The sequence below is a fragment of the Ambystoma mexicanum genome, chromosome 5q (genome assembly GCF_040938575.1).
Source record: "Ambystoma mexicanum isolate Mex_15411 chromosome 5q, UKY_AmexF1_1, whole genome shotgun sequence".
NCBI lineage: Eukaryota > Metazoa > Chordata > Amphibia > Caudata > Ambystomatidae > Ambystoma > Ambystoma mexicanum.
Window position 1 is genome coordinate 1,087,153,852 of NC_090933.1, and position 20,897 is coordinate 1,087,174,748.

The 20,897-nt window shown below is 46.3% G+C and overlaps 1 protein-coding gene across 13 annotated transcripts in view; it reads right to left on the bottom strand.

Annotated features, from left to right (window-relative positions):
- Positions 1 to 20,897, bottom strand: part of MTSS1 (MTSS I-BAR domain containing 1) — a 1,344,348-nt gene that overhangs the window by 637,723 nt on the left and 685,728 nt on the right. The window contains exon 1 of one of the 13 annotated variants that reach the window (XM_069621608.1): positions 456 to 557. The exons of the other annotated variants lie outside the window; for them this stretch is intronic. The gene's annotated coding sequence lies outside the window, so the exon portion shown is untranslated. Of the gene's footprint in view, positions 1 to 455; positions 558 to 20,897 lie in introns of those variants that run through there. 13 annotated transcript variants of the gene reach the window in all.

Sequence of the window (20,897 nt, forward strand, 5' to 3'; positions counted from 1 at the left end):
TCTTTCATGACTCGGCCACGGCTAGTAAGCTCCCCCCCTCAGCTGACTGTTTAATGAAACTCGGCGGCACCCTTGTGGACACCCATCGGCTCCGAGTGAGTTCCGCCCCTTCCACTGAGCTGTAATGAGAAACTCGGCAGCTCTGCCACTCGACTTCACTGCTCGGAACAGCGAGTGCCCCACTTCGTTTTACGCTCCCCTGCCGGCCTTCATTGTAACGATCTTCGGATCGCTTGCATCGAAAGGGATTTCCCCACCGTACTGGCTTCAATGAGTGGGTCGCTTCTCACCCCCTTCTCCCCTCTCTGTTTTAGCGAGACAGTCTCCCTCTCACCTCGTCAGGCTGTTCACGGCCGAAGACCTCAGTTTGACTGGCATCACACAGCGATTGACAATCGCTCCAAAAAAAAAAAAAACACACATCAATAACTTATTTTGGCATCAGCGCAACTTACTTCCTAAAGTCAAAACAGTCTTCTTCGTTTTCTCCGCTCCGGACCTTTTTCTTTTAGTAAGCCCAGCTGTAACTCATTTTCCTCCTCCAGCTCCTCCGTTCCCTAGCAACCAGCAAAAACAAGAAAGGTCAACACTTGAATCCCTGCCAGTGATTGGCTATGAACACTGTCAATTACTCCCTCCAGCTGACAGATGTAATTAACCCTTTGGTGCCCTGCTTATCCTGGTATTGCCAGAGCCAGCGCCTGACTGCAGATCTCCTGTGCACTTCACAGTGGATTCATTACAGTGTCACAATTTTAGCGTGCTTTTAAAAACATTCTTTTAGGTCTAATTTTAGGATACACTTTGTTGCATGTGTATTTGAACCCATTTTAGGTTTCATATTGCGGGGACTATTTATCAGGGTGTGCATGAGTGGGAGATTTTATCTTGAGTGCTGTCCTCGCTCGTTGCGAGGACTTCACTTCCCCGACTTGCCCGCATTTGGCGCACTGCCCATCAGACCCACGTCTGTGCGGCCTGGGGCAGCATTCGGTAGGACATGCTAACGGTTTGTGCTGGAATGAAGAAATGCTTGGTGTCTATCGGCCTCCGTGGTCTTACATCTTCAGGTTAGTAATACTGCGGCCGAGGAGTATTGTATGAAGCTGGTGGAGATGATGGGGTATTGAGGTATGAAGGGCCTTGCCTGAGAAAGTTTGATAACGGGAAGGGTTCTCTCACACTTCGAACACTAAACAAAATTCGCAATTTGGGGATATCGAGATTTATTCTGGATCCACAGAGGCCTTGTGCAGCCGAGGTAACTTGGTGATCACAGCAGCACTGATTAATACTTGCTCTGCCATTGCCCATGTGGTGGAAGTGGCTGAACGCATTAATTCTTCTAATTTAGATCAACAAGTTACTTACCAACTGTAACATTCTTTCGCTTGGATCTTCCTCCCACATATTCCTCATCTTGGATATATTTGTATATTCAGCTTTGCTGCTTCGGGAAAAAAAATCCCACCAGGGGGCGCTGCGCTCGAGGTCGTGGCGTCGATGTCCCGATGGCTGCCGTCCAGTGTCAACGTCATCTGCAGTATAAAGGGCTCGAGCCGCGCCCTTTGGCTTCATTTCTATTTTTTCGATATACCCAGCTGAGTAGTTGACCAGGCGCTCTTTAGACCTCAAGCTCTCAAGGAATTTGGGGTATAATTGACGTAAACTCTACGGCGGGGTAGGCAGGGAGGGTCGATGAGGAATACGGGGGAGGAACATCCAATCAAAAGAATGTTACAGTTGGTAAGTAACTAGTTCTTCGAATGGATTGTCTCCTCCCACGTATTCCTCATCTTAGATAAACTCCCATAGTAGTATACATTTGGAGGAGGGAGTACTAGATAATACTAATCATGGACCATATGAAGAACGGCCTTAGCAAATAGGTCTCCTTGTGATGAGGTGGAATCTAGAGAATAGTGTTTGACGAAAGTGTGCATAGACTAGGTGGCCGCTGCAACGGGACACCCATCTGGAGAGCCAAAGTTGCCATGCCCCTAGTTGAGTGAGCCCTTAGCCCATCTGGAGGCTCTTTTCCTGCTAATCTGTAGCATTCAGTAATTGACAAAATTATCCATCTGGATGTTTGTTCTGTTACTGCTAGGCCCAATTTATGTCCAGTATATCGAACGAAAAGTCGGTCACTTTGCCAAAATTTTGCCAATCTAGCGATATAAAAACAGAGCCCTTTTGGAGTCCATTGTGTGTAGTCATTCTTCCTCCTTACTTGCATGAGGAGGAGGACAAAAAGAAGGCAGAGTGATTTTTTGTGACAGGTGAAAGTCAGACTATTTTAGGCAAAATGGGGGGTTTGACTATGAATAACCTTGTTCTTCTGAAAGATGGTGTGAGGAGGCTTACAAGAGAGCCCGCAACTCATTCACCCCGCGGGCTGATGTAATTGTCACTAGAAGGATTGTCTTTAAGGTAAGGAGGCTCAAAAGGAATGCACGTAAGGAACTTTAAAACTAAAATTTAAATACCACACAGGTACCTGAAATGGGACTGGGGGTACACATTAGTGAGAACTTTCAGAAACTGTACAATCAAAGGCCTCTTGAAGACACTTCTTCTGAGGAGCGCTTAAAAATAGACAGTGCTAGCAGGTATCCTTTTATTGTGCCAACCTGAAGACCCAGATTGACCAAGTGTAAAAGGAATGAAAGTACCATAGTTTTATTACATAGAAATGGGTCCACATTCTTGTTCTTGCACCAGTTACTGAACCGGTACACCGGTACACAGATTTTGTTGCTGGCCTTCTGGCCGAAAGCAAAATCTCCATTACGTCATCCGGGAGGTCCCAATCCTTATATCTCAGCCTCTCAGAAACCATGCATGAAGGCCGAGTGTCTTGACCTCTGGATGGAGAACCAGAGCTTCCTCTTGCGAGAGGAGATCCTCTCTTTGAGGAAGACGTATTGGGGGGCAGATGGACATGTCCAGAAGGTCTGGGTACCACGTGCTCCTGGCCCAATCCGGGGCAATTAGGATCATGGTTTTCCTGAACTTTCTCAAACCTCCTGATTACGTGAGGAATCACAGGGACTTGAGGAAATGGGTACAGAAGTGGAAATTCCCAGTCTACTACCAACGCGTCCAGTAGAGCTCCTCTTGGAGGATATTCCCTTGTCTCATGTCGCGGACAGATCCACTTGAGGGGTTCCCCAACGGTTGAAGATCTTTTTTCTCGTGGGAGACTGCTCTACCTGCTCAGAGTGTCCGCCGCCATGTTCTTCTCTCCGGCTAGGTGAACTGCCGACAGATTCCTTCTTGTATTGCCCAGAGCCAGAGCTGCGTTGCCTCTCTGCACAGTGGTAGTGACCATAACACCTCTCTTGTTGAGGTAATACATGGCCACTGTGTTGTCCGTCATTATCAAGACATTCTTTCCACGTACAGAGGACCGAAAGGCCTTCAGTGCTAGTCTGATTGCCCTCAGCTCCAACAGGTTGATGTGTAGTTTGGACCAACGACCACTGATTGTTAGATCGACGGTGTGAGCTCCCCACCCTGTGAGTGAGGCATTCGTCACTATTGTCATCTCCGGTCATGGTTGCCAAAACGACTCTCCCTTGAGGATTTTGTCCTTGCAAGTCCACCATAGAAGATCTTGAGCCACTCTGGACGGAACTTGTAGGTCGTCTGAAATCCCCTGACGATTGAGATCATTGGTCGAAGGCCGACAGATGCTGGGTATTTTGGAACTTTGTTACCATATAAAGAATGTGTAGAGCGCTCACCTCGCAAGGCGAGGCTTTCCCTGAGGAAGTATCCAGGACTGCTCCAGTGAAATGGAGCTTTTGGAATGGTATCATTTGTGACTTCTTAAACAGATTGGGCTTCTCCCTCAATTACAAGAAGTGGCAGGTCATGGTCAGATGTTCCTGGGCCCGTTTGGGTGAACTTGCCCTGATTAACCAGTTGTCAAAGTAAAGGTAGACGTGAAACCCCCCCTCTCCCGAGACTCGCTGCCACTACAGCCATCAGCTTGGTGAAAAACCTCGAAAAAATAGAAGAAATACAGCATGGTCTCTTGGTGGAGGGGTAGCCCTGAAATAGTGTGACTGGGTTTGGCTAGTGGACAAGAGGGGAAAAAACAAGATCACTTTGCTGTTCTGTGGATATGCGCAGTTCAGAAGTACACTTGTGCTGTGTGCAGGTCTGTTTATAGGTTATTTGGGTCAGTAGCAGTGGACGCATTTGTGCCCAGGCAGGAGCTTTGGGTTGCGCAGGGGTCTGCAACCATTGGCTCTCCAATCGATTTTGGAACTTTCTTCAGCCATAGCCAGCATAGTCAATGGTGACAGAACAGGAGTGTCTTAGTCCAAAACACATGGAGAGCCACAGGTTGCAGACCCCTACCATATCACAATGAATAGGTCGAACATCAATATTTTAGTGGGTTGGAAAGGGGTAGAGTTCGGATGTTTGATGTCAGTTGGGGGTTTCAATTGCTATTTGTGGGTGACTTAGTTGGCATGCATGTTATGTGTTGGATCGTGTTCGGGCTGAAGCATTCAGTGGAGACCTCAATGGGTCTTTGGTGTATCCATCAGGTGTGGCAAAGGCGATGTTTTGGTAGGCGTTTATTTCGGGTAGGATACGTGAGAAGAATGGGTTGGTGTTACTAGAAACAAGCGCATGCAGCACCTGGTCCTAAATCACATGGGAGAAAGACAGGGGAGGCCTACAGGAGCAGGCAGCAGCAGGTACCATGTCAACAGATGATTGAAGGTGCTCCAGGGAAAGGTTCCCATAAGGGCAATTGGCAGCAGAATTGCAGTGGAGTCCAAGGAAGCAAAAGCACAGTGGGGCACATTTACAGCAGGACAGGTGTGCGCAAATCCCAGCAGGCAGAATCAGTGCGACACCTAGAAGTAGAATCCTAATGAGACTCCTGGGAGCAGTATATTAGAAGGTTGAATGGTCAGTATGTTATTGGGGAGGTTAAGCAGTTAAGAAGCCACATATAGCAAAACATGGCATAGCAAGGCATGAAAAAGTCTTGGCAAAGCAGTAAAGCTCATATTACGGCATGAAAATGCCAACCAAGGTGAAACAGTCTCTTCTTCGCACTCCTACCACTGGTCTCTGCATATAGAAGTTTTAACAGTGGCAAAGTGAGAGCATGAGATGGATCTCATTCCACTGAATAGGTACATTGAACACCCAGCATCAGGGAACTGGCGGTGGGATTTACCGAGCTCCACTCATTGCCCAAAGTGAAGCGCTACAGGTTATGGAAAAAGGAAACTATGTGGTTCAGAGAAATAGCTGCCTGAGATATATACATTACGTGGACTCATTTCACCTTCCTCAGTATGTGGGATGGCCGGCTGAGCGCTGCCTCAAACAACATAACTTTTGCAGGTGCTGTGCTCTGCAGCTTTCCTTAATTTTTGTCTGTGTCAACCATCTGTTTTATTGAAAATTAATTACTGGTTTATATTGCAAAACACTGAATATAAATGATTAAATCTTTGCTTCCAACACTCCCCTTCACACTCTACCGTTTGTGCCATCTATGCGCATAGCCTACACCTGTGCCTCTGTTTTTTACTTCTATTACACCCTCTCGCCTCCTCCAAGCACCATCTTTACGTTTATGGCTCCTGGCACGTTGTCTAATACTTACCACCACTTCCCCCATTGTTCACCATAGCTTGGCTTTTATACCCTACCTCTCCAGTCACCACGACCCCACTTCCTGCACAATCTCAGGGCGATTGCAAGTGCCAAAAGAAGAACAGCATGTGTGACCAAATGACTACAGAGATGAGTAGTTATATAACGCTTGCTCAACCCAACAGTGAAGCAAATCAAATGTGAAACAGGCACAACATGAATGGCATACCTCTTTTGTTGCTAAGGTAAGATGGGCCAAGGACAGACTGAACTCTTGAAGGGGGCTGTGAGCCAGCAAGAAAGCATCCAAAAAATAGTGCTGTAGTACCAAAATAAAATAAATGCACAATCAAGTTTGTATAAAAATAATCACGAGACTGATCAAACTAAAAAGGACAAACTAATAAACACCAACAACTCCCCTGTGTAATGAAATACACAGAATATGCAAACTTTTCGTTGAAAAGGGCACTTTGGGAATGAAGACCGGAGTATGCAGGCATTTGTCTTGTTAGCAATTTTCAACTTTAAGCATGTGTCTTGCAAGGCTTTTAGGTGTTTTCCAGTGCGATGAATCTGGTTCCAGCTGGTTGAGCAGGTGCGACAGGACTCAGCAATGTGGTTCAATTCACTAAGCAGCAACAGCAGTTGGCTTTGGACAGGCAGGCAATGTTCGAGTCAGCGCAGCTTGCAAGCACTTGAAGTAGTTTGAAATTGCAGAGACCGCCACAAGCAGCTTCATTTGCTCCTGGGTGTGCTGTGGGACTATCTGGTCTCAGATGTTAAGATAGGTCCTCCTTCTACCCTTCCCATTCAAAAAGATTGCCAGAGAGCATTTGGAGGGCTTCCACCTCCAGTAGGCAGAGTACTGGGTATCAGTGTCTCAGGAGCAGACAGGCTTTGTACAGCAGGATATCACTGCAATCGCGTCTCTGAAGTGGTTGAGACCGTAGGTCCGACTCCCACGTTTGAATGCTTAATCTTCCCACCAATGGCCGAGGGCTTCTGGCAGACTGTACCTCAATACCATTTCTAGCTTTCTATAAGGTGCCACACTCAGCTATTGCAACAAGAGATTGTAACAAGAGTTTTTACACTATTAAGTCAGCTCTTGCCGGCAGGAAGTTTGTAGTAGGCAGAGGAAGGAAAGTGCCCTAAACATTTCCAAGATGTTGGGGCCCTTCCTCTAGCGATAGAGCTTCTAAACTACACTTCTCACCCTACCCCCTCATGTCTTCCCGAGTTCAGAGGTTCCAGTAATTAGCTCCCTGGCGTCTCCATTATCCCGGCAAAGCTTCCCTTTGAAGCACTGATTCCCACCCGGCCCGCTGGGGTATGTCATGTTCCTCTGGGCTGTGAGTGTAACCCCCAGCAGGACACATGTTCGCAGAGGTGTAGGGGTGTCAAAGGAGACAATACAATTTGACAATAAAATGACATCAAATAATTTCCTGACAAATATAACTATCCATAGGACACTATACCAAACCAGATATAGCTTCATCATTATATTTAACAAAACTGCCTTGGGAATATATTGAACCCTGTTGATTAACCTTCAAATAGATTTACGTTTTTATTCTAAAAAAAGGGCAATGTAATATTTAGCACTTTTTGCCAACACATTTGCAGCAGGATGGTCAACTGAAAACGTGTTTACATATTTTAGTGGACAAATTGGCTGAAGCATTTTCTAAAAGTGTAGCCCTATTAGTGCTATACAAAACAAAAAGGACTGTTTTGGGATTGCCAACTGTGAGGTGCCCAATATCGTAGTCACACAGAAAAAATAGACAGCTTATTGAGTGAAAACAGATTCCAAAGAGCCAGCATCTCTGGCTGGGCTTTCAAACTCATCTATGATGTACTCTGACGTGCTAAAAGGCACATGCTAGACCACCTCAGTCTACACATGTGTCTGTTGCCTTACAGATGAAAGGTATTGTTTTCTTTAATAGGTTTTCTCTATATTGGCAGGTGCAGGTTTTACTAAAAACAAAGAAGATGGCGTTCTTCAGTAGGTTCCTCTCATGAGATTCCCTTCTGATATGGAACCCCTGGATTGTTATTATAGGGATCCTTTTCAGGAACAAGCTGGGCCTGTGCGAATGGAATCGAGTACTAGGTCAGATTGTTCTACAGCCGAACGGTTTCTGTGGTGCTATGTTGGTAGGCCACATTCCTCAGGGCTAAAAATAAGGGCACCAACGTGTGCGGCTTCTAGTTTGAACAAGCAGCGTAGTCTGCAAGGGTTCCCCTCCTCTATCTGTAGGGTAGGCCAAAAGCCCAGGGATAATCTCTCCAGGACTGAAATACCTGCAGTGGCGAGGATTAAGTTCAAAACCCCCTGCATTGTCCACAAGGCCTTCTGTGGCTCAATACCTTCAACTATCTTCCTTCTCAAGCTCTTTGCTCATCCGCCTCCAACTCTGTCAGGGTCAGTCACTTCTCCAAGCAGCGAGTTGGTGGTAGATCTTTTTCCTCTGCTGGGGCCTCCCTCTGGAACAGCCTCCCTGCCTCTCTGAAACTTGAGGAGAACCATCTCTGGTTCCAGAAGCACCTCAAGACCTTCCTCTTTGCTTCTGCTTTCTCTCCTCCTCTCCCCTGCTGATCTGGCTGATTCTGAAACGGCACTGGTTACCTTGCTACCCACTAATCTCAGGCCCAGGTCCCCTCCCCGCCAGTTGTACACCTGTTCTGCCCCCCTGCCTATCCTGGCACTCGGGGACTGCTTCTGTATCCCTTCAGCCCCTACTAGCACTTGACCCGGGATTTCTGCACTTACCCTTGCACTTACCACCAGCTTGCCACACTTGTATTGTCTTTATTCATTTTAGTGTTATCGTGTGTACTGCATTGCCCCCTCCCCTTTCCCCCCGCACGTTTCCCCTACCTCCCTCCCTGCACTTGCGCAATCTCAATGTCACCTGGCCTAGTAGGATCGCTGTCTGTCTTCCCTCCGTTTCCCCTCCCTTGCCTCTTCGTGCCTTGAAACACTTTTGTATAGGCAAGTTATAAATGCCATATCATAGGTTTAATTATACACTGAATGGGGGTAGGCCCATCTGGGTACAAACCGACCAATACTTTTTAAAGCACAGAGCGCAGCTTGAGCGAGAGAGACCGTCAAATCTGACTTTCATGGCAGTGTATAAAGGGGTCCTCAGATCACACCATATTAAAAAAAAGTCAAAAAGAATCACACACTGGGCAAGAGGTAACGCTGTTTATTACAGTTTGGTAAGCACAAATCAAACAGGACAGTGGACAGGCACTGGCTGATGAGCTGACAAGAGGGCGCACAACGAACATTACTTTTATAGGAGTAGAATTTGCCAAGCATTTGAAACTGTTACAGTTAGAATGTACATATTTTCCATCGTTATCAGGACAGTCATTGGCTGTGTTATGTCATATCCTTAGTTTTATGTTAGTGAAACATGATTGGAGAAACCAGATCAACAATATCCCACGACATCCCTCCGGGGTGGCGCCACACCAATTCTCATCCCTCCTGGGAACTATTTGTAATTAATGATATAACATTTGTGCTGACCGCTGGGGCTTTATTAGTCTGTCATTGGCCAGCAATGTTGCGAAGGAGACACGAGACACCCTGCTTCAGGTGGGAAGGGAGACAGTCACCCGGTTCCTTCCGGACATTGACTTTCGCAGTGTTTGTAGTTGATACTCTGAAGGCTGTCCACCTCCCGTGGACCGAAAATGTACTGCTTGATTGGTTCCTCCAGAAAAGCAACTCCGCTCAGCTTCCGGTCGCATAACCACCTGCTGATCCGCATTTTTAGCCCTGTGAACGGGATCGCTGGCTCTGGTCCACCTCCCCTCTATCCCTGAGGGCCCGCTGGATTGTCTTGATGTCTTACGTTGACATCACCCCATGAGGCTGCAGCTGGATCAGTCTGCCAGTGATGTGCTGTGTGAGCTCTGCTCCCCCGCCCGCCTGGCCCGCGGAAGGTTGATCATGTGCTTGGAGCGGGATATCCCAGACATGGTGATTTTCCCCGTTGTGTGTTTTAGTTAGGGTAGGCCATCTTTGACAAGTGCTAATCATAAGTGGGCCTTCTGGGCTATTAGTATACGCAAGACATCCCCACTCCTGCAATTCCCCATACTACGTCTATTTTAGATGAACTGTGTCCTGCCCACCCCCTTTTAGGGTATCCCCCTTACTCCCACAGGTCCAACCACCTAAATGGTGCTGGTTCTGTGACATTGCAGCAGAATACATTTGTTAGAACACCCAATAATATTTAAAAATATGGAAGATTTCCCCTAGCAGATGGAAATCTATCACATCCTGTTAAACAAAACGACAAAGTATTATAAATATTTATACTGCAGTAAAATGTATTAAAGGAGTTGTACGTTGGCACAGTGATAATTGCATCTGCTGTAACGCAAGAGAGTAAAAATACATTATGAAATCTCACTTCGCACATGCTACATTCAGAAACTGTCCGGTTGCTTACGCCTAGACAGCAAGGTAATGTGCAGCACACTAGGAAACTCGCAAATAAATCGAAAGCAAGGAAAATGTGAGGATTTAAGTGAAGCAGTAGCAAAGACAGCTGAATATAGAAGGGACCAGCTTGGGAAGAGGTAGATTTTAAATTAGGATGGAAGAGGGCACGCTAACCTCCTCAGCAGGTAGCTCGGTGCCATGAAATTAGAATCCTGGAGCCACATGCAAGTCTAAACAACAAGTTCACTTATTAGATTACATTTAGGTATGTACATAGGAGAGAAATAAAGTGATAAGCATGGAACCGCCATTTGTTACAATGTTCAATTCTAGAAATTCAATCGCTACTCACGTCAGATCTTCTGCCATCCAGTTGCAAAACTTTACAGCTTCAGCCCTATGTGCTGCAGAAATCACTGCACTGTTTGCAGGGCTCGTTAACCTCACTGCTTCAGGTCACTCCGGGGTCGACAAACTACCGTCTTTTTATTCAGGTTATCCTGAGCTTCTTCGGAGGATTAACATAGCAGTTGCCTTAGCAACAAGTCCAAGTCATTCCTGTACCAATATGCTTGATGGATACATTTCACTTTGCTCTGTTGACAGAGCCTAAGCAGAAAGGCCATACATATTAAAAACATGCATTTCTGAGGCGGCCTACCTGCTAATAGTTAACTGTGCACTTCATGGCTCACCTACACTAATGAGGAAAGAGTGCATACAATGCAGTGAAAACCTAAGGAAAGTTATGTTTCACATCTTAAATAGAACATGGTGGTTTAAAAGCTGTCTGTGCCCCAACACGTATTTCATAGACCTGTTACTACAAACATTATCTCAGTGGCCCAGAAAGCTTGCAATCCAGTGCATTTGTACTACTCTGAATGAACCAACATGTATATCACAAAATAGCAAGCTGTCTGATAATTTTGAGAGAAACACCAGGCGGAAACTCGAGATAGAAGCGGAATGCAATTCACGCCGCGCTTCCTGTTCTAGATCTTAGCAAATCAGCAAGTAAAAACGAACACAGCAGGTGGCCATTTGTGCTGCTCTTCTCGGGACAGAAGGATGGTTTAGGAGGAAACACTCATTTCATATCTGAGCATTTTATAAAGATGTTTTCTTCTGCTCACTAACTTGCTCTGTCTCATAACCACCTGGCGTAACATTGCACCTTTCCTGAAAATCTCTGGATTCAGACAGCTAAAAGAACAGTTTTATGGAATAAACGTACCAGCAGCGAGGGAATGCATGCATCAATGAGTCGAGATGTGCAACCTAAACGGAGCAGCCTTTGCATTTTCTCAATGCGCTACCCTGCTGGTTTCAACAATTATGTACCAAAATGCTTCTCTCAAAGGCATACATGCCAACATTTCAACCCATCTGTGGTGGAGAGTAGGTCAGAAAAATCGGGAGCTAAAGATTTTCCCACAGGAATGCTTTGGGCAAAGATTTATTTTAGGGAGAACGTGAAAAATAGTCCCGCCTAAATCGGGAGGGTTGGCATGTATGCAAAGGGCATATGTTTACTTTGAGTGTGCTCCAGACACTAATGTAGGCAGGGGTCAACTCCTAAAAAATAAAGTGGGGAGGACTCAACAAACTGAATGGGATGTGACTTGACCGCAAGTCAGCATATCAAGGTAAAATATGCACATTTCATTAAATTGGCTTTGCATAACCACTCAAATTGCACAGGACTAATGACATTTGCCTTTCATAAAATCAACACACACACAAAACCAAGAGAGGATATTTTTTTCTTCCGATAGTGTTTTTGAAAACGTTAAAAGGTGTGAATGTTTTAAACTACAAGAACCAATACAAATGTTTTCTCTGGATCTTGCAGTACCAAAAAGGGATATTTCACCTTTAGTTGTTTTTTCAACAGGTTGTATAGTGCAGCAGTAAAGTGGCTGGCCGGCAAACCAGACGTCTGAGGTTTGATCCCCGTACACTCCCGCCCGCCCCAACCTAGACTTGGGACAGGCTCCCAGCAACCAAGTGGTTGCTGGGAGCTCATTTCAAAGGGCCGATCTCGGTGAGAAGACCAACAAAAAACCAAACCAAAAATATCCATCCACACTTGGACGATGGAAATGCTAGTGCGACACCCACAGCTGTCATACTTAAATAGAAAATCACCACAAGGACAGAAGTGACCCTGTTATGATTTTCGCCTCCTACTGCCCCTGTTTCAAAAGGGGCAGGGGGTGGTGATGACACCCGTTTCCAGGCATTTCAAAGCGCAACCCATTTATGAATTTGAGATGTGCTTTAAAATGACCAAAAAATTGAGAGGGAGTTTTGAAGTGGGCTACTACTTTTTTTGCAGTAAAAGAGTAGATGCGCCACTGCCAAAAATCGTTTTGAGAACCGGACTTCAAATGTTTAACATCTTCCTCAAACACGTCTTCTTAGTTAACCATTTTCTATGATTCTATAGGTAACAAGTAGAACCTTTGGACTTTCTCTTCGCAGAAAAAAGATCAAAAGTGCTTTAATGTAGTAAAATGATGGGAAAATGGAGTAAAAAAAACCTTATGTAACTGATTAACCTGCCTGTCGCACACCTCAGAAAGATCGTCTATAGGTTGGCACGCACCTTCTTGGCAGTGGCCTCTTTCTTGACTCTTGCCCCTTGGGTGGTGCTCTTGGCTAGCTACATTATTTCCTCTCTGTACCGAGTGCCCTACTTCCCCACTAATTGCACCGTTGACTGTGGCCCGAGTGCAGTCATGTGCCAGTGCATGTTTAAGATTTTGGGCCTTGCACATGCCTGCGTACTGGTGCACAACATACTGGCTGCATACTACACAAAATAAAAAGAAGAGGCAGTTCTCTGCTCAACAGGGTCCTACATGTTCTTGCTGAGTGTCCCTGACTACAGGGTCACAGCAAAGCCAGCATCACACTAACCCTGGCACATGCAAATATGCATGTCCACCTGCCTGCTGAAGTAGTGAGCTCCACCTGGTAACTTGGCTGTCTGGCCGCACCACACGCACTGTTGCCGACTAAAGCAGTGGTGCTTGCACGACCATGAGTGCTTAGTGCGGTCACAATCTGGTCCATTGCTTTTTTTTTTTTAAAAAACTCTTTATTAGTGGCCACACAGGGATACACAGCACTGCTCCACCTGCACAATACATGCACAAAAAAGATTATAGAAATCATGATCATGACATTTACATAGCCTTACATAGATTCATCATCGTCAGAGGACAAGTTACACAAATAGGTTCTGAATGGGCCCCATATGTCTTTGGGCCTGTAGGCTTTGGGTCGGCTCATCACATACTTTTCCTCTGCCTCATTTACATATGTTAGTTCACGAAGAAATTGGTTCATGCTGGGTGGGCTAGCATTTTTCCACTTCAATAGGAAACATTTTTTAGCAATTGTACATGTAGCATTAAACCATCTTCTAGTTTTCTCGGAACATTTGCCTATGTCCCCAAATAGGTATTTTTGGGGCTTCAGGTCTGGGGGAATCTGTGTAATTTCTCCCAACATTTCAGCAACCCCTCTCCAGAATTTCCTCACCACCCGACATTCCCAATACATATGATAGTCTCGCGCCTGTGGCATATTACATTTGGGGCATGCATCTGACGCACCAGGGGTAAATTTCGCTATTTTAATTGGGATTTAATGTAATCTGTTCAGAATCTTGAATTGGATTAATCGCAAACCGGCGTTCAGAGAGACTCTCTTCGTCAGTGAGCAGTATCTATTCCACTTCTCGTCTTCTAGGGCACCTGTAAGTCCCTTTCCCATTTTTCTTTTATATGGTTTATAGTGGGGGTGTGGGCCTGTACCGCCGTGTACAGTTTAGAAATTCCCAGGCCTCCCACAGCCGTCACCATCTGCAGACATGGGTGTGGCTGGGGTTCATCCGGGAACAGTGGCCATTTCTTTTGGAATGCTGACCGCAGGCGGTAATATTGAAGTGTCCTGAGTTGGCCACCTCCAAACGCTCTCAGTAGGTCCTCCAGGGCCGCAAATTTACCATTTATAAACATATCACCCATTTTCATTTCTATGTTGGGGTCCCAGGATTCCTGTATTGAGCTGTAATGTGTGGGAGGTATACCTGGGTAGTTCCAGAGGGGCACCTCTGGATTGTAGGGTGATTCTAGTTGCAATCTTTTGTATATGGCCTCCCATGCTTTAACCGTACAGCTAACTGGATTGTATTCACATGTGTCTCTGTATTGTGTATCAAAAATGACTGATTGTATATTTGTGGGGTGTGTGGTGTATTCCTCTATTAGTGCATGGGGTGTCTCCTGTGTGTTATCGTACCAATATTTGGCAAATTGTGCTTGAGCCATATGGTAATATAGCTCAAAGTCGGGAGTTGCTATACCACCCGTGGAATACGGCTCAGTCATCTTCTCCGAACTAATCCTAGCAGTTTTTCCATTCCATAGGAATGTCACCACCACAGAACGGAGCTTGGCGAAGAAGGCCCTACCCGGCCATATGGGAATATTAACAAACAGATAAAGCAGCTTGGGAAGGATTATCATTTTAAGGACCGCCACCCTGCCGTGTAGAGAGATCGGCAATCGTCCCCACATCTGGAGCTTCGTGGTAATGGTCTGCAGTGTAGTCTCATGATTGTCCTGGTATAGTGTGTTCCTATCCCTAGACACCAGGATCCCCAGTTACCTAATCTGTCGATCCAACCATTTCAATCCGTGCCGCACGTCGGGGCGCTCGGTAGACGGCGTGAGTGGGAATATTTCGGAATTGGCTCTATTCACCGTGTACCCAGAGTAATCCGCAAATTCTTGTATTTCCGCCATTATGGGTGCTATATTTGTCCTGGGTTCACGGATATGCAATAGAGTATCATCGGCGTATAATGAGATTAATTGGATGGTCCCCTTTATATTTATGCCCTTATCAGCGTGTCTCAGTATCACCGCGGCAGCCATGGGCTCTATAGTCAATGCAAACAGCAGGGGTGAAAATGGACAGCCCTGCCTGGTGCCCCCGCCCAGTAAAAACAGGTCAGAGATGGACCTATTGGTCAGAACCCGAGCTCCCGGTTCAGTGTATAGTAGCTTTACATACCTAATAAAGTTAGGGCCCATCCCAAATGCCTCCAGTACCGTCAGACGGTAGACCCAGGACACAGAACCGAAGGCTTTCTCAGAGTCTAAGGATATTGCAGATGCGCTTCTCTTAGGGTCTATTTGTGCCATTAGACCGAAGAGCCTACGGAGATTCAGGGCTGTAGACCTGGCGGGAATAAAGCCATTTTGGTCAGGGTGGACCAGCCCAGGGACCGCTGGTAAGAGTCTATTGGCCATTACATTTGCAAATATTTTAGCATCCATGTTTATAAGTGACAGGGGCCTGTAGGACGACACGTCCTGTGGTGGTCGTCGTGGCTTGGGGAGAACAGTAAATGCTGCCTCTCTCATAGATGGAAGCAGTATATTGCATTCAAGGGATTCCTCCCAAACCTGGAGAAGCATCGGGACAACCTCTTCCCGGAATTCTTTATAAAATTCCGCCCCTATCCCATCAGACCCCGGTGCCTTACCTGATGTCAACCGTTTAATGGCTTCTGTGACCTCTTCTGCCGTTATCGGCTGATCTAACGAAGCGCGTTCAACCTCGGAGAGCTGGGGTAAGTTAAGAGTCGCAAGATGGTTTTTAATGTCTACGGGCGATTTTTTATCTTGGAGTACAGCTTGGTGTAAAATTTAACACATTCTTTGTTTATCTCGTCTTCCCCTAAGAGCACCTCCCCCTGTTTTGTTTGTATACTAGTGATTTGGTTAGGTTGTTCATCACCCTTGAGAAGATTAGATAGTGTCCTACCAACTTTGTTTCCATCTACGTGCACACATGGGAGCCGCCACATAGTGCACCTCTCTAGCGGCCAGCTTATAAAATTCCTGCAAGTGTGTGCGTATGTCCGCCAACAGTTCCCTGTTCTGTGTTCGGGTATAGTTTTGCTCCAATGCAGCCAATTTACTTTCAATATCCGTTAGTTCAGCGCGCACACTCTTCAGCATGCCAACGGACCTGGACAATAGTACTCCTCTGAACCATACTTTAAAGGATTCCCACACAGTGGAGTATTTGCTTACCGTTCCCACATTATTAGTGAAAAATTCTGATCTCAAAATGTAGTGTTTCCACCACCCCCGAGTCTCCCAGCATTCTACTTGGCATTCTCCACCTCTTGGCAGGACAGGGGGCATTCTGAATCTTCAATTCTACCATCACTGGGGAGTGATCAGAAAACGTGCGGGGCAAGACTTTGCATTTCTGCAGCGAAGAGGACATAACCGATGCAACAAACCAATAATCTATCCTGGACTCGGAGTCGTGAACCGAGGAGTTATACGTATATTTCCTGTCCCCAAGGTGCATCATACGCCAGGCATCCACCATTGACAATTGTGAAAGAATGCTGCTCAGTGTGGAGGCTGTTTTACTAGGGGTTCTATTGACCCTGGAAGCCCTATCCAACACAGGGTCCAGCGCCACATTAAAGTCACCTCCCCATATCACGTTAGACAAACCATAGGCAGTAATCATCTGGTATAAATTTACATAAAATGCAGGGTTGTCTATATTCGGCCCATACGTATTAACCAGAAGAAGTTGTTGTCCAGCGAGCCTGCCCCATACGACCACATATCTACCCTGCTGATCCACCTTGTGGCCCTCCAGCTCAAACCCCAAGCTTGGATGGATAAGAGTGATCACCCCTCTGGCCTGCGTGGAATAGTCAGTGTAGAAACGCTGGGTACCCCATTTAGGCATTATGAATGAATTACTGCTTCCCATTGCATGCGTCTCTTGTAGCATTAATATTTGGGGGCCAAGTCTAGTAACATAATTAGAAATTTTCTTGACTTTCACCTGGTTATTAAGCCCCCTTACATTCCATGTAAGCAGTTTTATTCGCATCCCATCACCAATATTATGTAATAACAAATCATCCCAGAGCCATGACCATTGAGGCCGTGTCGTCTGTACCAGCCGAACAGCGCCACTCCCACTGCGACCACTTTAACATAAAACAGTCAACCATAGCCAAACTGTAACCTGGGTCACTCTTCTCTTGGTGACCAGAACTTCTCCCGGCAGGAACGTTACTCCCATCCCCTCCCTCCACCCCCCTTCCACATCATCACCCCCAACTTGATATGTCCCAGTTAACTGATGGAGCATTCCAGGGGTGGACAAGTCGCTCCACATGACCGCCGATTTGGCCCCAACACTCAGTGATAATCTTAGACGAAGCCGCCCAGAACAATTTTCCAACTAATCTGAATTCCATACGGCATAGCGGCCCTACATATAAGCAAATTCCACGTGTGTCCTAGTCCTCCGGCCTGAGCCTGTTTTGTGCTGGTCTGCCCCCTATCGGAGGAAGGGGTATAGAAGTCTATGTACTGCGTGGCCTAGCCGAGGATTCGAAGAAGTGCGCCCTTCCCGCGTGCTGAATTCTCATTTTAGCCGGTAACATCAAGGCGTATGACACTTGGCGGTCTCTGAGGAGTCTTAACCGGTTCATAGGATCTTCTGCTGGCCTGAACCCCGGCAGAGAAATCCGGGTATATATGGATACGGCTCCCTTCGTAATGGAGTGTTCCTGCCTCCCTCGCCAAGCGTAGGATTGTGCCTCTGTCCCTGTAATTAAGGAGCCTCGCAATTATCGTGTGCGGCGGCGCACCAGGTTTAGGTGCCGGGGCCGAAGTGCGATGTGCCCTTTCTACTAGGAAATGCTCTGAGAATGCCTCCGGGCCGAATACGGTTTCAAGCAGTGCTTCCAGCTGCTTCTCCATCTGGCCTTTGCCGAATTATTCTGCCACTGCTACTACCCGGATGTCGTTACGCCTCGATCGCGATTCCAGGTCCTCGCACGTGTTTTGCATTTTTGACATGGCCTCCTTAAGTTGGTTGATGTCTCGGCCGTGGTGCGCTATGGTATCTTCGTCAGTGCTTATTCTGTTTTTCATTTCTGTGACAAGTTCACTCTTTTTCGACCCTTGCCTTAAGTGAGCCTATAGTGGATACTATGTCATCCAGCTTAATGTTCACTGCCCGGAACCCATTTTGAACTATTGTCGCTAGCCTGTCTTCCTGTTCCTCACCCTCAGTGCTCAGGGCCTCTTTAGCGTTGGTGGGTACCTCTGCAGCTGTGGTCTGGGTCTGGCCACCTGTGTAGGCATCCATTGGCCCTTTTTTCTTGTTGCAGGGGGTCTTGCTTCCTCTGCCCGATTTCTGTAGTTCGCTCATGGTGTTTTCTGATGTTACACAGCTCTGTGGCATTACCCTTCCCCTCTTCCCCCCCTCCCCTTTGACACACGTTGTGTGGATACACAGACTTTGGCTGAGAGAACCTAGCAACCAGGGGAGGGGGGGTCCAGGGGATCATGGGGTGTCAGCCACCAGTGCACTGTGTTCTCCCACATAGATTTAACACAGGATACCTGTATGGAGCAATCTAGCGTTGTTGTCAGCTAGGAGTTTCCAGGGAGCCTCCTGAGCAATGATTATGTTGAAGGGCCAACTCAGGCTCTTCGCAGGCCAAATCCGGAGTTTGCCTGCCCCCCAGTTGTCTAGCAGAGCGCTTGCAGGTTGAAGGCCATACGAGCACCGTAGGCCAGACAGATCGAGAGCCACAATATGTCAATCGGTAAAGCAGCAAAGGGAATGAGGTGGTGTCAGCCGCAGTCAGTGGATTCCAGGAGGGCTCTGCCACCCCCTAGACCTTTGGGGCTGAATATAGGCAGATGTTGCCCCCCTGGCCCATTGCTTTTCTTGAAACTGGATCCTTGCAAAGGCACAACTCACATTCTTGTTGCTTGTAGTACGACTAAAACCGACTGGTGGAAACACCACATCATAATTGAAATGAGTCCACAACCAAATATACCGGTGCACGGAAATAAGACCCGGGGATCCACTCTGGAAAACACCCCGACAAATTAATGGGCGGAGACTACAGTGATTTCTTATGGGAATTCAGATCGAGCGTACACGCCCTTAGCACTTAAAGAGTTAATCCTTACTGAAGTCTGTCCCATCACTTAACTGCTTTAAAATAAAACTTTGACCCCTTTATTATGTATTCATAAGCAGGTCTGATCTCAGTCCATACTGCTCGGAGCAGACTTACCCGGACGGTTGTATACGAATTGTTCGTTTTACAACTGTTCGAATGACAATTGACCTTTTCACAATTGACCGAATTGTGAAGGTCAATTGTACCATATATGTGGGGAGAAACCCCCCCCCCCAACACACACACATATATGCATATACATATACATATTTGGTCAATTGTGAAAAGGTCAATTGTGACCCTTTAAATTCGGTCAATTGTTCATTTGAACAATTGTAAACGAACAATTTGGGTAATACCACGCCGACTACCTTAATAGCAAAAGCAGCTGAAAGAATTTCGCAGTTTCTGGTAGTGGATGCCTACCACTATGTAAAGCCAGGCATTATGACCACAGATCTTATATATTCACTACCCACACCATGACCTGAAAAAGGAATGCTCCAATCACTTTTCTCATTGCACACTAATGGAGTCACCCTGATCCAAGCAAAAAATAAACCTTAATATCTTTGCAGAATGCTTCATCCACCTTATACGATTAAAGTATCATCACAAGTGCTTAACAATTACAAGGACGTGGGTGCCGTCCTGAATCATGCAAGCAAACATGATATCTCAGGGTGAAATGGAGCAATTTCTGGAGTGTCCAAGGGGCATACAGTCAAGCTGTACACTACTAGCCAGCCACAAAAATAGTAATTTCAACCATCAATTCTATACATACACACAGCACACAATTTCTTACTCGCCAAGAATCTATATCATTAGCCAATGGCTAGTAGAGTGCACATTTTGTGCTCTGGGGGTGTCTATATAGCAGTTACTTTTTATTTTTTTAATGTAGTGGTGCAATAGTGAAGCAATTGGGTTTAATAGCGATTCAGCCTACTATGGGTATACTCTGCCTGCAGTTATGTTGGCATATCTATCCACAGGAAAGGCACAAACAGGTGTAGCCATTTGTCACATGCCAATGTTCCAGCAAGCATCCACTACAGACGTTATTGTGTGAAATTTGAATAGTGGACTATTCATTGAATAGGTGGCTGTGTTAAGCATTAGACAGTGTGCTTCTGTAGTGGTCATTATACAACTGAAACTAAGTGATGCTCAACTCTAAAGGATACAGTGGCTAGGAGTGTTTCTCCAAAGAGGGACGGATAAGTCTTCCAATGATGCCACATGGATGTGGCTATTGCTAAAGGCCCTACTCCAGGAGGTAATGAAGTCTTGCCAGGTATAATAATCAAGGTCGATATCCAAATATCCAAATGCTACTTTCATGGTGATTGGGGAGCCTGAAGGTGGGATGATCAACCCAATGGTAATAGCTATAGACGCCTGCAGGAGTGTCTCTCTAGAACTGCCCTAAGTGTACAAAAATGTCCCTCACTGAGCCAGGTAAGTTGTGAGAGCGCATCTATCAAGGGGATTATAGTACACACAGGCTATGCTGCATTAATTTGCACCTACTTGGGGCTAACCACCAAAGTACACAATAGGGGGTGCCCTCCCTTGCATCACTGTACGCATTGGTTTTTCCAGGTCCCACAGAGGTTTACCTGGGTAATAGGAGGCAGCTGGTGGCAGGGAAGATTAAGAAGATTATTATTAATACTGACTGCCTTGGGTGTTAGAAGTTGGCTGATGTGTGTTCACAGTTGTCCA